Below are 15,495 nucleotides of genomic sequence, written 5' to 3' on the forward strand. Positions count from 1 at the left end.
GTACACGTAACGTTTTACAAAACTCGAAGTGTGCTGCAAGGTATCTCGGAGCAAAAGCTTAAACCCCCCAGTTCCCCGGCTCCGCTGTCTTTGTACTGAAAGCAGCGTCAAACCTCAATATGTATTAATCACGTATCACCTAGGTCCCCCAAAATCGTATTCCCCGCCTTTCGTCTTTCGAGACTCCATTTAATTTTATTATCTCTGTTATACGCTAATTAAATGTCTACGCCAGTTAGTTGCACATGGCAGTGACCAACTCGAAAGCTTAAGCTCCTTTGACGGTCACTGCGCACATTCCACCTTTAATGATTTATGTAATTTAATGTTGTTTCATTTTACTTTTGTGACGTTTTTTTTAAGTGTACTATTGAAATAGTCCAATAAATAAAAAAATCTGAATCTGAATCTGAAATCTGATTGGACCAAAGTACAAAGCCCTCACAGCTATTGAGGGTTTTTTGCGTGGCTGGCGAATACATCAAAGTCTCAAGTAGTGCTAGAAATGTAGGTGTAAAGTTTGATTCTCATATCAACTTGGAGAAACATGTTGTTATGAAAACTGCAAAACAGACTTCTTCCACTTATAGAATATTGCAAAAATACGGAACTGTCTCTCTCGAAACTTCTATTTTTTTTTGCAACGCACTGCTGTATGGGTTACAACAATCGGTTCTCGATAGACTACAGTATGTTCAAAACTGTGCTGCTCGCCTGGTGTCCAGAACTCGAAGCTCAGAACATATAACAACAGTACTTCGTCAATAACACTGGCCACCAATGAAACAACTAATAGCGTACAAAATACTACTCCTTGCGTATAAAGTAATGAATGGCATGGCTCCGAAGTATATTGTTGATCTTCTTGAGCGTTTTACCCCAAAAAGTCAACTAAGATCCTCTTCAAACAATATTAATCTCCTTGTCATACAAAAGTCTAATCTGAAATCTTTTGGAGACAGGTCTTTCCGAGTGGCTGCCCCCAGACTTAGGAACGTATTACCGAACAGCACAAGGTTAATCCAATACCTAAATGTTTTTAAAAATAAATAAACAAAATTTCTTTTTAAAGAAGCTTTTAGTAGTTATAAATTATATATTTTTAGCAATCGTTGAAGAATTTTATTATTTATTTTTTATATTTTAAAGAAACATTTTAATCGTAACAGAAATTATAATTGTAAGATATTTTTTTGAATTTTAATCTTGGTTTTTTTTTTTTTTACAATTCCAATTAACTGCACTGGAGCACACTTACCAACAACCATATCACCCGGGCAGTGGCAGCCATGGACAGCTGTATCGCCCTTGTTGGGGCTCATCAACATGGCATAACGGTCGGGTCAATGAACGCGGAAAACCCGTGTATCAAAGACCCTTACGCGCATGCGTAAGGTAATGGCTATACCGCGAATTCATACGTGTGCTTCAGTACAGTTAATTGCTATTTTTTTTTTCTGTTGTAAACCACCATGAGCTTCTAGAAAGGTTGCGCTATACAAATATTCTATTACTATTATTAGTAAAGGCCGGCCCGAGGGTGGGGAGTTTGTCAATTTGTTTATTAGACTTTGTTCACGATACCTGCCATAGCTTGCACGCGCGCATAAGGATTGACGGGGAAAAAGCAATCTCACGTGGTTTCTCCAGGGGCAAACAAGTGATAAAATCTGAAAAAGCAAGAAGCCGCGGTTGTGCTTGTTAATTTCAGACAAAAGAAAAGTGACAATTTTTTATCTTAAAGACGATAATGGCAAATTATGGGTGGAAGTGATCGTTGTTCCTTTTTTTAATGCAGTGGCAACCGTAGATGTCCTCACAGCAAGCAATAATGACTCTAATTTTGTCGAAACTCAAACCGTACATTTTGCATGACTATTAAATCGTCGTTTCGTTTTGAGAGAATAGACAAACTCGACCGCGATAACTCGTATTGCCAAATTTTAACATTTGTTTGCCCCCTGAAATACCACGTGACATTGCTTTTATCCCATCAATCCTAAAGCGCAAGACATAGTATCAGTTCAGTCAGTAATATCAACTTGTTTACCACTTGCGTCTTGTTTATCACGTCATTTAACCTTAACTATGCTTTGCCATGTCAACGATAAGCAACGGAAAGCTAAAACTACACTGACGACCTTATGAAATTACTGTGCCGTTAGTTGATTTGATTACCATATGTAAAACATCTATAGTTGACTTCAAATTTTCGTTACGGAGTAAACTTTTGCACTGCGCAACCCTCATTGTGCATAGCAAGATGGACGCCGTGGAAAAGAGCTTCCGCAGAAAGATTATTAAAATGACGTCAATCGAAGGGACTCGTTAATGGTAGTTTTCAAAGACGATTTTTTGAAAAGCATTAACCTGGAGATTATGGCGTTTCTGGGGCAACTTTTGTGCAACTTCTAAGCAACTTGTTTTTGTTTTGAGGGCAACTTTTGAGCAACTTTTTGAGAAATTTTGAACATGTGTTTTTAAAAATTTGGAGCACCTTAGGGAATTAACCTAATTTTAATTAGGCTTCAAAACATCATAATAAATCGAATTCATTTCAATACATTTGGAAAAGAATTTGAGGAGGACTTACAGTCAGGAGGGAGGCAGAACTTATAAGCGGACGTAGTTTTTTGTTCACAGGTAGCTGGGTCTATAAATGGGAGTTCTTATAAGTGTGTGTGTGTGGGTGTGTGGGGGAGGGGGGGAAAGGGGGTGACGGATATTATTTATGACTGCGTTAATTGTTGTGTGATGTTTTATACTAATCTTTTTTTAATTTTTAGTCATTTTGCGACTCAAAACAAAAAAGAGAGGAGTTTTGCAAAGATTTCCTGGACCGTTTGGAAAAGAATGGGATTACTGTCCGTAAGTGCCTCTTCAACTGCTGCTCTGAAGACAGGTGTAACGGACCCCATGGCTCAGGTTTCGGAAGCAATCACAAACACCCTCCTTTGATCACTTCGTTTCAGATCGTGTCTTTGGTTTTTGCAAGTTTTTTAAATTACTAAGACAACAGGAAAAGGCCACTGGTTGTTTACTATTTACCATTTAGAAGCGTGTGCTTCATTCAACTAGTTAATTTTTCTCGTCTTTTACTTACTTATTTAATTTTTCTTAATTCAGACACTTTGACTTATAACTGTTTCTAAGCTGTTTCTAGGCTCTTCATAAATTGTTGTCACTGCAAGCCGCTATTAGCCTGCTCTATTTTGCAGGTAGTGACAATCATGTAAGGTATTTAACGCATGTCATTTTTGCACTGTAAACATACCTTTGTTTGGTAGTTAGCTATAATATGTTAATTTCAGTTTGTAAAGCCCTCAGACAATAATAAAAGTTGTTGTCGTTGCTGTTAAACGCCTGCAGCTTTACGACGGCCGGGGTGGCAAAGCAAAAAGGACGTGTTTCGGGCCCTGGTCAATAAGTAGTCAAACTCCTCTATTCAGTTTTAGCTATAAATTCTCGGATCGAAGGTCTATGTGCTCAGGAAACGGTAATGGCCAAATTAAATGGCAAATTTCCTGTACGACCTGGCCCAACCAGAAAAGTTTTCCCATCGGACGAACAATCCATTGTTCTTTGTGTGTGTTACGCCGCAAAATGTAATACTAACGCAAAAAATGATAACATTGACGCAGAATGTAATACAATTTTGAACGCAAAATGCAATAACTATTCTAAGGCATAATGTAATAACGTACAATGTAATAATTTCCGAGTGTCATGCATGAATATTTGAAGATCAGTCTTGTGGCTCATTAATCAGTAGCGAATCCAGATCTTCATTTAAATTACAAGTTATTTTATTATTCATTCAAAATATTTCCCCACTTGTGATTGGCTAAAAGCACACGCATAATTCACCATAACCAGTTACTGATGACCAAATTTGGGGGAATTTTGTGTTTAACGAGGAAATGACGTCAAGAATGCAGCCCGCTACAGGTTAAGGCACCGTTACCGAGACGACCTGGGGACGAGGTTGAGTTGTTTTGGTTGTGAACAAGAAATGGCGGACATTTCACTCGTTTCAAGAGTAAGAACCACAGCTGGAACTAGGCGAAATAATAGCTAAAAACATGGCAAAAACAGCAAGAAGACAACTCGGAGGGCGACATCTACTATATGGAGAATATTTGCAGAGCTGGACAAACCTAAACGTACACTATCGAAAATGAACTTGACATCTATGCAGGTAAGCATGTTTTTAGCTACGTTTTTAAACTAGGAATAATTTTGAATGAATAATAAAGCAATTAATGAATTCAGCTTTCGTAGGATATGAAAAATTAAGCAGATCTCGGAGGGTTTTATCCACCGAGGGTGAAAGCCGAGGTTGATAACACCCTCTTCATATCCTACTCAGCCTCATTCGTTAATTGCTAAATTATTATTGCTATTAATGTTAATATTGTTTATTAATATTAGAAATGAAGTAAAAGTTGAAATAAGGAGATGCAATCATCTATAAGTGAACCTAATCGTACAGTTGTTTTCGCTTTGTATAGGTAATAGTATGATTTGTAGTGATATTTGGCATAAATACCACGAGTAATATTTCGAAATTGTTATTATACGAAATTTCACAAGCCTTTAGGTGAGTGAAATTTGAGACAATTTTGAAATATCACAAGTGGTATCTATGGCAAATATCACGTACAAATCAGGCTATCATTTGTTTATACAACTACCCACAAAAGGTTGTAATTTACACATGTAGGTATTTCAAATTAAGCTGAAATACCACTTCTCTAAGCCAATCAAATTGCAGAAATTTCTCATGTAGTAGTATAATAAATGTAATACAGGTCCCAATGCAGTCCTGAGCATATGTAGATGCTTCTATTCAATATTGCACATTTTCTGTCAGGTGTCTAAAGCTAAAAAAGGCAGAATCTAGGTTGAAAACTGGGGAATTCGTCCAGAGATGAAAAGGGTGTTTTCTCGGGGTGATAAACACTCGCCGTCAAAAGTACTCGACTTAATTGTAAAAATTATTTGTAGTTAAGAGTGTTCCTCCGACTACTGGCGTGAATATTTCCCTGACTACTCAAACAAATAAAACGTACTACACAAAAGTTTGTGCGTTCCCGGGCAAACTCAATATTTTTGTGCCATCTGCTCAGCTCTACTCACCAAAAAATTCGTTGGCTGGGCGAACTAAACATTTTTTGCGCTGTCTGCTTTAGGCAAACGACAACTGCTTTTCCAGTCAAACTGATTTGACTCTCTTTACGCTTGGGAACTTTAAAAAAAGAAAGTTTGACTTAAAAAACGGTATTAAAAACACATTAAGAGCCTCGATTAAGTAAAAAATTAGGAAAAGTAAGCTTCAGCCAAGGTTTTCTTATTCTCGTGAAAAAAAGAAAAAAGCGTGACAGATATCTTTTATTACATGCTTTTTCACTATTGGGCCCAATTCAAACGTCATAAGTACCGCCGTGCAGATCGAAATTCGGTTTAAGCACGGCACTTTGCACGATTTGGTTTCAAATGCTTGTTACTGCCTTGCCGAACTCAATTCATATATTTTAAATGCTTTTGATGAAAGCGTCTTTTGAAATTTTTATTCCTTGTTTTCGACAACAGCTATGTTATTGGACAGACTTAGATTCGACGTCTGAACCCAAGTGGCATACCTGTGAATTAGCTATGGAAGTTATCTTTTTAACTTATCCATGTAGCTAAGAGTATGCGCCACTTAAAATAAAGCATCTTATCTTAAGTCTTGCTATAGAGTGGTACAGCATATAAAAAATGCGGTATGTCAGTATCATAGCGTATCTACCGGAATCTACCGGTATTTTTAGTAATACTGGACACTGTTATCATTTTATATACCCAGCTCAAACGTCGATTTTCACATGTGCCTAATTTAATTCGAGAGGTAACTGCTTTAAGATGGGACGTCTGAATCAACTAATTTCGACGGTTTCAAATTAAATACAACTTTGTCGAATTTGCCACAGTCGAAAATTCGACAGTCGAAAAATTCGACTGAGGTTCAACATTTGATTTAGAAGTCGCATTTCACATGCGCCGAATATAATACATTAATTTTAGACACCCTTATCTATATTGGATAAAAATTTTTCTTAGAGACTGGGAATATTTTCGACAAACGGAGTTAAATTCGGCACCATCATATCCGACGTCTGAATCAACTGCCGTATTTAATTACTTTCATCGACTAAAATAGCTCAGTGTTCGGCATCACTCGTAAGAAATTCCACGTTTAAAAGGAGCCTAACAAGACATAAGTTTCAGCTTAGTGGTTTGCAGCCTGTTATTAAGTTGTTGTTTTTTTTTCAGCAAGAGCAATTCGTATCTCTCTTTTGTAAATCCATTTTATTAATAGGCTTGTGTGGTAAGAATCAGCTGTAATAGTTGATTTTACTTTCTCTTTGACATGATTTTACTTTCTCTTTGACATGATTTGTATGTCACTGGACATGATTTGTATATAAAAAAGAGCGATCAATTTTCATCCATCCATTTCAATAAAAGCAAATGGAATCACTTCTCACTATAGCGGACAACCTCGAACCGTGACTATGCGGCAGCGAAGAAAGACGAAAAAGCTAACCCTTTTTGATCAAATTATTTTAAGGTTAGTAGTATAGGAGGGACCGGTTACTCCCCTTTTTTGGGGAGGATTCTCATTAAGGTGGGGAGGAATACATTAACGTCGCTGACGTCATAGGCTATTGTCTTGATCTCATGAAAAAAATGCGCAGGAATCTCATAAAGATAAGGTCCTGTGTTATTTTTAGTTGGTTTAGGTTTTCTAGTTACTTTAATGTCGATAGACGTCTTCCTTTTCGATTGGTTAGTTAGAAAATAAGGAACGTTTTCATTGGTTAATTCATAGTGTCTAAGGAGTAAAGTCAAACTTGTCTGTGACTTAAAATCACTGAGACGTAACGTAATTATGCACTTCCTATTTCCTGCTGCTGTGATTGTCCCTGTTGCGGTTCACTGATTTTTGGCGGGCAAATCGTGTATATTAAAGAGGGCAAAGGCAAACTAGCTCTTTTTTTTACACTGCACGCAATGCTTTACTTACCCCTCTCCTTTTCATTTTTTATTTTCCTCCTCCTCCACAATTTTGTTATTTTCCTTCCGCAATTTTTTATTCCCATTTTTCCCTCCTCCTCCTCATTTCTATTGTTTTCCCTACACCACTACCACCACCACCGCCACATTTCTATTGTTTTACCTCCACCACCACCACCACCACCGCCACCAATCTATTGTTTTCCCTCCACCACCACCACCACCACCTCATTTCTATTGTTTTCCCTCCACCACCACCACCACCACCGCCACATTTCCATTGTTTTCCCTCCACCACCACCACCACCGCCACATTTTTATTGTTTTCCCTCCAACACCACCACCACCACCACCACATTTCTATTGTTTTCCCTCCACCACCACCACCACCACCACATTTCTATTGTTTTCCTTCCACCACCACCACCACCACCACCACCGCCACATTTCTATTGTTTTCACTCCACCACCACCACCACCACATTTCTATTGTTTTCCCTCCATCACCACCACCATTACCACCACCACCACATTTTTATTGTTATTATTATCACAAATTTCCCTTGAAAGAACCTCACTTCTTTAAGCAACAAATCAATGTCCCCTTGTTTCCAGAGCGCTAATCGACGCTCTATTGCTTCACTATGCTCCTTGCTTTTGGAAGTAGCGGATGGTTTTTGCAAAATCAAAGTTGGAACACCATGAATGCTTTAAGAGCGACCGAGTTCAAGTCAGAGTCTGAATTAAATTACTTAATCGAGAAGGTTAATTCTTCAATGAAACTCTTCCCCGCGCGACCCGATGGAACATTGAATATATTCCTCCTGTAGTGGACGATTTCATCGTAAACAGCGTTGACAGTATTACAGAAACATGCGTAACTAATACTGCCCCAAGTTTTGTTCTTTGTTTCGGAGGGAAGCACTTCATAATCAGGCAGATTTGGCTTGATTTGATTTTTGGTGTTTTGATCCTTGCAAGTAGCGGTCCGTCCCTAGGGAGCTCTTTGATCAGCAATGTCGGAAGAAATATGCAAATTCGAACCTTCGACCACATTCACGTTTGATAAATTTTCACCTTCGCATTGGGCGGGTTCGAGATTAATAATAATTAATAACAATTAATAATAATTAATTATTATCAATGAATATGCTTCGTCTGTCAAAGTAAGGAAGCCCCTTGTTGAATAAATTGTATCTCAGTCTCATCAGTTATAACCCTCACAAAATTAGTACAACAGGAAGTAAGAAGTGAAAGATTAAACGAACCCGAACACAGGTCAGAGCGTATTATGGAGATGGAACCAAGAAAGACTCAGCGAGCACTAGATCTGGCGGCAGAAGAGGGATCATCAGAATTATGGCTTACAGTGCTTCCTCTCCAGGAATTGGGCTTTAACCTGAATAAGAGGGAGTTCCGTGATGCTGTTAAACAACACTACTACTGGCCAGTGGAAGATATCCCCTCCACTTGTGCTCGTGGGGAAACCTTTACGGTTGATCAGTCTATGATTTGCAAACTAGGAGGTTTTATTACTCAACGCCACAACGAGCTAAGAGATCTCGAAGATGAATTTCTGAGTATGGTGTGTAGCGATGTCGAGATCGAGCCAGTCCTCCAAGATATCTCCGGCGAACGTTTAAACAGAGGATCTAACAAAGCTCAGGATGCGAGGTTAGATATCCACGCACGTGGGTTCTGGGAGCGCCATCGATCGGCATTCTTTGATGTGAGAGTCTGTCACCCTGTTGCCTTATCGTATAGGGACCGAGAGCCACAACAAAGTTATCGTATCCATGAGAACGTGAAAAAACGTCTCTGCTCTAGGAGAGTTCTCTACATCGAAAATAGAAAATTTACATCTTTGGTCTTCACCACAACTGGCGGAATAGGAAAGGAGTGCTTGATGTATCATAGCCGTTCAGCAGAGCTGGTTGCCATCAAAAAAGGGGAGCAGTATGCCAAAACCATCTCCTGGATCAGAACCAGAACCTCATTCGCACTCTTGAGATATCCGTTAGTTTGTTTTAGAGGCTCTAGGACAAGAAGAGTGGCATGTGACATTAAGATTAATGTTGATATTGACGTCGAAGTTGTTGAAGGAGCCATCCAATAGGACTATTGATGTGTTTCCTTAATTCAAATGCTTTTTTAAATCGATCTCTTAATCTTTAGTTACGTCTTCTTATCGGTAAATTGGTACGGAAAATGAACAGCAGTAGATTTCTATCTCGCCTCATGGATCAGAAACTTATCCGTATTATTAGAATCAGCGCATTGACGTTTATCTCATCCACTGGGACTGTTTGACTTGGGTTTTGCCAGAATTTTGTATTGATATTGACGTTTTCTTTTTATGAATATGTTACTGAAGTTTTGTGTGTAGCTTTTTACAAGATTTTAATAAAGTATTATTAATTATTAATGAAATAATAATAATAATAATAATAATAATAATAATAATAATAATAATAACAATAACTTTTAGTTTCAATGAAAATCTGGATCCGCTACTGATTACTGAGCCACAACAAAGACTTCGAAATATCATGCATGACATTTGGAAATTATTACATTTCACGTTATCACATTATGCGTTAGAAAAATGATTACATTTTGCGTTGAAAATTTCATTACAGCGATTCTTATTACATTTTGCGTTAATATAACAATTTGCGGCGTAACAGTGGGATTAAAATTCAGTCCGGAAAATTTAATTGAATGAATCTCACACCTGGTTGCTGCGCTTGATCTTCGGAAGACGTCATCTCTAAGCATTCGATCGGTAATGTTTCGGAAAGTTTGTTCAATCTCGAAAATATTGTTGCCATTTGATAACATTTGTTAAGCCAGCTGTAGGGTAGCCTCCTGGTCATATGATCGTATCACTGACCAGAGTTTAAGTTTTTTTTTAAAAGGATTTTCCATGATGGGTAGCTATTTTCTTTGCATTTTCGCTTTTGTAGCATTGTCATTTAGCGGTAAGGAAAATCTCATTTATTTATAATGTAATTTTAAAATCCCAAAATGTTATTCAATGATAGCTCCATGATTAAGTCTCCTATTGACAAAGGCTTGGAATTCAGCTTTATTATGAAGAACAACCTCTACATTATTAACACCAATTTTACTGATCACTGGCAACAGCCCTTAGGATTTTTTTAACTTATCAACACATAATTTAATGAAAATTACCTTATTCTATGCTATTAGCATAAAGATCAATGCGATTTTAGATTTGCGTGCATAAAAATAGAATATGGTAGCTATGAAATTAAATGGTGGCAAATTAATGAAATCAGGTTACCCATCTCGGGAACGTTTCTTCAGTCTAAGTGATTCTGCTGGTTTTTGTGGAGGAATACCGTATGGCTGAAAATTACTGTTCTAAGAATTTTTCATCGCTTCGTTGGAAACAAAATGTGTCCAAGGATATCGTGGTATTCTAGCGAAATGTATGCTGCACCCAGCTGTTGGTACAAATATTTTGCAAGGCGATAAGAAGTCTTGGAAACTGATTGTTTACCCATCACAAAATTAGTCAAAGACCAAAGCGAATAATTTATTGTTAAACTTTTTGGTATCAGTAAAATGATGATTATTATCCAAGGCTGTCTTCTCGATCTTGACTGAGAGAACTCTGAGCCAGTAACGAAATCATTTTAAGAAGTAAGCCTTGGTATTCAAGAAAAACCTCTATGTCTTTTTTCATACTTAAGTCGTCCTAATTTTTGGAAAATGATAGCTGGGGTCTATAATATAAGTAAATTTAAGAAGTAGCAGCGGAAACCATCAGGTTTCTTGTCAGTGGTCACCTAATACAAGTTTAGCTTTATTATTACAAACGCACGGTTCCAACCCACAACTCATAAGGCTGAATATAATTGTAGTCCTTTACAGTACTGCTAATTACAGGGCCCGAAACTTAGACAATCTTTGTAGAAGTTATTCGTTAATTGATAACCTGATAAATGAATCATAAACTTGTAATCACTGAATGATAAATGGTGGTCTATTTTAATTTTATAAGAGACACAATTTAGGCATCAAATTTGATCATCATAAACTAGCCACCACATACAGATAACAAAATGTAAAAGAAGGCACTTCAAAAATTGTAGAAGATTAAAATAGATTGCAGGGAGGGTGTTAAAGTTATTCAGCCCGTAGGTTTCAAATTTTGCTTTTAACCTTGGATTCTGATGACTCTCGGGAACATTCGTTGTCATGAAGCTGTAATTATGTAATGAAAAGTATAAACTCGGTTCTACTAATATTAAAGAGTCATTTCGAGTAACTGGAAAATCTGCAAAAACAGCAGTTCAAAACCCTGATGTAACACTGTTCCTTAAGCCTGTTATATAAACTCGGTAACAGTAATCGGAAATAAATTCGGCCTGCGCTACTTGAAAAAGAGAGTGTCCACTCTATCAAGTTCTCGACGTGAAACCATATCTTCGTGGAACTTTTCTAGCCCTTGTCTACACAGAAAAATCGAGAAAAAAAGCAGATAGCAAGCCATGAGGTTCGCTTTCCGATGTTTGGCTCTTTGCGAAACACTTCCAAAAATTCCCTTGTCCGACACTGAAACATCGCTGACGATCACGCGCCTCTTGTCTTTGAGGAGATCGAAACAACCAAAACCAGGAAACTAGGCTTTTGATTCATTCTTTCTAGTTATCTAGTGAACTACTTTGGTCGTCTGCATGTTCACATGCTAAACTGAGGCTAGTAAAAGGCAAAAATGATTACGTTACCGCCATTTATATATGAGATATCATCAGTTATAATGGCCTTGTTCCACCATAGTGATGGCAATTCACTGCTACTACTGCATGCCGGGACCGCCTGGTGACCTCTGCAAGTACGTCACAAGCATCATTAACTGCGACACATCCCCTGACGCACCCGAAGGGGTCAAATTTGACGCATGCGGAAAAGTATCCTACCAATTCAACGTTACGGGCAACGAATTAACAATGAATACATTCACTTGCGCAGTTCGGGTATGTTCATGGCAATCTTTTTACTTTGATAAATTGAGTTTTTGAACTCAGTGATAATGGTAATGAGTATTTTGCGCTTGCAAAGGTTTTCCTTAAGTGTTCCAAACTTTCGTATCCCATCGTCAGCAAATATGTTATGTTATCTATGTTATGACTGATTTATCCCGTGGATCAGTAGTAAGAGCTCTCCACCTTTTGAACAAATGGCGCCTGCTGATTCGATTGTCCGCGACATAGAGAAACGATGAAAAAAGAAACTGAACAAAACTGCGCTGAAAAATCTTGCCGGATTAAATAACGCGTAAGAAAGACTACGCCATAACCTTTTTCTAAATTCCAGCTGATCATTGCGGAAAAGTGTTGACTGTGACTTAAAGGATTAGCCCTTCTCATGGGCTCATGATTATCCCATCATTCTCTCTTGGTTTTAATTATTCAATGATCTTACCATGTTGCTCTTTATGGCAAAGAAGGCTTAAAGATGGATTATTAGCATTGACTAATTTGGTTTATTTTTGGCAGTCAATGTGTGGAATGATGAACGACACAGCTTGTGATGAAGAAATGTGGAATCAAAAGGGACTTAACTTAACCAAATGTACCTTGGACTGCTGCTCGAAATCCTTATGCAACTGCCCTGAGCCGCCTTGCCTGTTGCCGCCACATTTCTGAGCAAGACATACACATCTATGTAATAAAATTAGATTGTTGATTAAGGGATAACTTCATGTGGAATATATATTATTTTTCACCCGTAAGTTAAATGAAATGTTGAAGTCAAGATTTGAATATAAATAATATTCATACAAAGTGGCTATTTACTACAGCCGTCCTGACTGCGTTATTAAATAAGAAGGTTTAGTACATAATCAGCTTTACAGCCCTTTTTCTACAAGTTTTACGAGAACTTATGATCCTGTACTTAAAGTCATGGTATTGCTATTAAAAGAGGGAGACCGCCGGCCTCAGCTCAAACGCTATTATCCAAAGGTTAGGCAGATTGAGGCCAAGCCCCTATAAATCCCTTTTCATTTCAAAAGAGCTATTTCTCTTCGAGGCCTCAGCGTTTTAATTATTCCTTTCAACGAGCTCTGAATTGCAATTTCCGAATCCAATTTTAGATAGAAACGGACCGACATCGTTTATAAAACAACTCAATAAATAAAGCACATAATTTGCTAACCAAAAAAAAAAAAGAGAAAAAAAAAAGGATGTCAGGAGTGGGATTCGAACCCACGCCTCCATTCGGAGACCAGAACGCCCGCTCCCATTGCTTAATGGGAAGGTATATTGTCACCTTGAGTCTGGCGCCTTAGACCGCTCGGCCATCCTGACAACCTTACGAACACCATCGTTTTCCTAAAACGTACCTAACGACAAGCTTACTCAATCATTTATTTATTTATTCAGTTTGGGTGATATTATCATTATATTTTACACGACCTCATCAGCTACGCTATAAAATGATCGTGTTTAAGTAATAAAAGATGTTGTTGTTTTGTTCAAAAGAATTTTCTCGGATAATTTTTCTGTATTCTTTTTAAGGCGTCCAATCATCAAGTTCTGGACAAAATGAATTAAGCTTAATGAGCTTTTTAAACCTTCATATATTTGCACTAACCCAAGGTTATCATAATCCAGCTTTAATTTGAACAACTCGGCGGCCCAGGGTTTGAGCCTTTTATTGACAAGCAAGTTGACAAGTTTGCGTAAACACAAGTTAAATGTAGTGTGGTGTTGGCTGAAAGAGGGAAAGGAAGGCTTAAAAAAAAGAACTATTTATTTGGAAAGGATATTTACTTCAGGGAAACTTCCTAAGAAGGTATCTTACATAATTTATTTTAAATGATATATACTAGCTTGCCGGTTTTTCTAGAAATGATGGCCAGCATATAAATATGTCGGTCTGAAGCATAATTAGCTTGCATTCCAGTATACACATCAACAACTGTTGGTAACATTAAGGAATAAAACGGTCGTTTCAGACACCATCTCGTCTCGTGTTTTTTGAAGCATGTTCACCTGCATATGTGTTTTCAGCCACACTAAATAAGACAGATGGCTATCCCCAGTACTTGCAGATTATCTACAGACAATGGATCAAAAGAAGGGACGTTCATTTTACGGTGAATTTCGAAACAGCCTTTCTTCTTCGTAAACGTATGATAGAAAGTGCCGTCCAGAGAAACAATTATCTCTCATTTCGATCTCGTTATCTTGGCTAAATTCCTGTATATTTGCAATTTTCGGGACAAATATTTCTTCACGGAGTGGATAGAGACTGCAATTTTACTGTAGATGAGTTAAGTTACAAAAACATATAAGCAGCACAATCCTTTATGTTTCTTGATATTCCACTCGGTGATCATGCACCATAATCAATCGTCGTGCAGTGTTGGCAAATAAGCTCATGACACGTTTGACAAAAATCCCTCTCCGTAGTGCTTTAGACAACTTGACGGGTCGCTAAGCTATGAAATTATCATGGTTTTTGTCTAAGAAGTTGGATTGGACCTCAAACTATTGATTCCACCGGCAGGCCCTTATTGAGAGCGAAGATGCAGCGGAGATTCAGCTGCCTCCTCTGTCTTCGGGGTGTCTGTGTATAGCTGCTTTGGACTTTTTTGCGAATCTATTTCATTTTTTTTCTTGCACTCTTCTTTTTCCCTTTTTTTGCTTTTTATAGCCAGTTTGGTTCCCCATATACATCCCCCATATACACCGTATTCCATAGGTAATTCGTCTCGAGTTATTTTTAGAATCGGGATAAAGTTACCTCGCGCGAGGCGTGGATGTTTCGTGGAGGTTTCGAATGACCAAACGCCGTGCAAAACATGTCGGGCGAGAGGCAATGAAAGCGTAAAAAGATCGAGAGCATTCCTGAATATTGAAGCGAAATGAGTCGGCGCTCACCTGGGAAAAAGGAATCGCTGGACTCTTTGACAACCCGTGAAATCAGTTTAACTCGAAGTTGTCGTAACCTCAGTGCTTTAATAAAATGAGAAATTTCGCCGGTCTATTGAAACCGGTCGTTTGTACAATTTAGGGAGTTTAAGATCCAACGACGCGGACGACAACTAGAACGTCAAAAAAACAATAGGTTTAATTAGCAAAACAACAACTTCGCACGCGCAACACACTTTTTTGTTCATTTCTTTCCCGTTTTTGCACGACTACTACGTGAAAATGCCTAATCTCGCGTTTTATGGAGGACGTAAATAAGCAACGACGAAATTTTATTTCTCTTTCTGAGCTTGAATATGGTCCCTTGAAATTCAGCTTTAGGAGGGTTCGCCTACAATTGACAAAGTAAGTAGGTAGGAATAATCGCTATAAAGACTGAAAAAAATAAACATCAAACCAGAAATTGGTCTCTTCAAACTGTAAATTATAAATGATCCTGAGAGAATATTCAGTGTGTTAAGGATTT

The 15,495-nt window shown here is 37.9% G+C and overlaps 1 long non-coding RNA gene and 1 other non-coding gene across 2 annotated transcripts; one reads left to right on the plus strand and one right to left on the minus strand.

Annotated features, from left to right (window-relative positions):
* The first annotated feature begins 9,883 nt into the window (after window positions 1-9,883).
* Window positions 9,884-13,876, plus strand: LOC140927226 (uncharacterized). The gene is made up of 3 exons (XR_012164546.1): window positions 9,884-10,040; window positions 11,869-12,065; window positions 12,588-13,876. It is a non-coding gene; the product is annotated as an uncharacterized lncRNA (long non-coding RNA).
* Trnal-caa (transfer RNA leucine (anticodon CAA)) lies at window positions 13,278-13,400 on the minus strand. The gene is made up of 2 exons: window positions 13,363-13,400; window positions 13,278-13,323 (listed from the first exon to the last, which is right to left on the minus strand). It is a non-coding gene; the product is annotated as a tRNA-Leu (tRNA).
* Window positions 13,877-15,495: the final 1,619 nt, after the last annotated feature.

This window comes from Porites lutea, chromosome 2, assembly GCF_958299795.1.
Source record: "Porites lutea chromosome 2, jaPorLute2.1, whole genome shotgun sequence".
In the NCBI taxonomy this organism is placed as follows: Eukaryota; Metazoa; Cnidaria; class Anthozoa; order Scleractinia; family Poritidae; genus Porites; species Porites lutea.